Source organism: Durio zibethinus, unplaced genomic scaffold (genome assembly GCF_047325235.1).
Source record: "Durio zibethinus cultivar Kanyao isolate XHJ-2024 unplaced genomic scaffold, ASM4732523v1 HiC_scaffold_404, whole genome shotgun sequence".
Taxonomy (NCBI): Eukaryota; Viridiplantae; Streptophyta; class Magnoliopsida; order Malvales; family Malvaceae; genus Durio; species Durio zibethinus.
The window spans coordinates 22,501-25,000 of record NW_028323027.1 but is presented as its reverse complement, the minus strand read 5'-3'; positions in this window follow the sequence as shown (position 1 = coordinate 25,000).

Genomic DNA, 2,500 nt, shown 5'->3' with positions numbered 1-2,500 from the left:
TTTCCTCGAGCACCATCGGCACACGCTGGGCCCTGGTGCGGCAGGTTGCCTCGACCAGCATCGGCACACGCTGGGCCCTGGTGCGGGCGCTTGCCTCGACCACCATCGGCACACGCTCGGCCCTGGTGCGGTCGGTTGCCTCGAGCACCATCGGCACACGCTGGGCCCTGGTGCGGCAGGTTGCCTCGAGCACCATCGGCACACGCTGGGCCCTGGTGCGGGCGCTTGCCTCGACCACCATCGGCACACGCTGGGCCCTGGTGCGGGCGCTTGCCTCGAGCACCATCGGCACACGCTGGGCCCTGGTGCGGCAGGTTGCCTCGAGCACCATCGGCAGACGCTGGGCCCTGGTGCGGCAGGTTGCCTCGAGCACCATCGGCACACGCTGGGCCCTGGTGCGGTCGGTTGCCTCGAGCACCATCGGCACACGCTGGGCGCTGGTGCGGGCGCTTGCCTCGACCACCATCGGCACACGCTGGGCCCTGGTGCGGCAGGTTGCCTCGATCACCATCGGCACACGCTGGGCCCTGGTGCGACAGGTTGCCTCGAGCACCATCGGCACACTATCGGCCCTGGTGCGGGCGGTTGCCTCGAGCACCATCGGCACACGCTGGGCCCTGGTGCGGGCGGTTGCCTCGAGCACCATCGGCACACGCTGGGCCCTGGTGGGTTTAGGCACATCTTCAAATTTCTGCCGTGCCAATGCCATTTTTATGGCTTGTAAATTCATACAATGGTCCCCTAAGCCTTCACGTGAAGTTTCGTTGGAAGATGACTCGTTTTCTATTTTTCACGATTTTCGAAACTTTTTGCGGTTCGAGATTTTTTAAAATTTTTTTATAAGGATTTTTGGCCCCAAATTTTGTAGGCATGATCCTTCTATTTTTTTTGGCATGCACAAAAAAATTCAGCTAAAAACTCGAAGTGGAGAAGATTTTGTGACCGTTTGAAAAAAGTGTCCCCATTTCAGACACTTTAACGGCTACTGGTAGCAAACCTGTAAAATCTCAAATGCTCTTTAAGGGGGTGTGAATTCTCAGAGGTTTGATGAGGGATAGGGGGCCAACACAAGGCCAAGTACCAGCACCCATCGCACATCATGTGCGCACACCCCCCCGGCCCCCCTCCCAATCGCCGGAACCCCAATGCCGCCGGTCAGGTTCTCCGGCGGTACTCCGGCGATGCTCCGGCGATGCTGTCCCGAGTGAAAAAAATGCGGCACCAGCACATGCTGGAGCCAAGCATGGGCACCGTGGCTCAAAATCGAACTTCGGCCAAGGCCTCGACCATCAATGGCACATGATGACGCATGGTGATGGCACATGCATCGACCATCATCGGCATAGGCTGCCCTTCGGTACGGGCACTTGCCTCGACCGCCATCGGCACAAGCTGGGCCCTGGTGTGGGTTGTTGCCTCGATCACAATCGGCACATGCTGAGCCTTGGTGCGGGCGGTTGCCTCGAGCACCATCGGCAGACCCTGGGCCCTGGTGCGGCCGGTTGCCCCGATAACCATCGGCACACGCTGGGCCCTGGGGCGGGCGCTTGCCCCCAGCACCATCGGCACACGCTGGGCCCTGGTGCGGGCGCTTGCCCCCAGCACCATCGGCACACGCTGGGCCCTGGTGCGGGCGGTTGCCCCGAACACCATCGACACAAGCCGGCCCTTGGTGCGGGCTCCTGGCTCGACCACCATCGGCACACGCTGGGCCCTGGTGCGGGCGGTTGCCTCGAACACCATCGGCACACGCCGGCCCTTGGTGCGGCCGGTTGCCTCGACCACCATCGGCACACGCTCGGCCTTGGTGAGGGCGCTTGCCTCGACCACCATCGGCACACGCTGGGCCCTGGTGCGGGCGCTTGCCTCGACCACCATCGGCACACGCTCGGCCTTGGTGCGGGCGGTTGCCTCGACCACCATCGGCACACGCTGGGCCCTGGTGCGGGCGGTTGCCTCGACCACCATCGGCACACGCTCGGCCTTGGTGAGGGCGCTTGCCTCGACCACCATCGGCACACGCTGGGCCCTGGTGCGGGCGCTTGCCTCGACCACCATCGGCACACGCTGGGCCCTGGTGCGGGCGGTTGCCTCGACCACAATCGGCACACGCTGGGCCCTGGTGCGGGCGGTTGCCTCGACCACCATCGGCACACGCTGGGCCCTGGTGCTGGCGGTTGCCTCGACCACCATCGGCACACGCTGGGCCCTGGTGCGGGCGGTTGCCTCGAACACCATCGGCACAAGCCGGCCCTTGGTGCGGGCGGTTGCCTCGAGCACCATCGGCACACGCTGGGCCCTGGTGCGGGCGGTTGCCTCGACCACCATCGGCACACGCTGGGCCCTGGTGCGGACGATTGCCTCGAGCACCATGGGCACACGCTGGCCCTTGGTGCGGGCTCTTGCCTCGACCACCATCAGCAGAAGATTGCCCCTACGTCGAACACCATCGATACATGCCGGGCCTTGGTGTGGGCACATGCCTCGAGCTGGTGCGGGC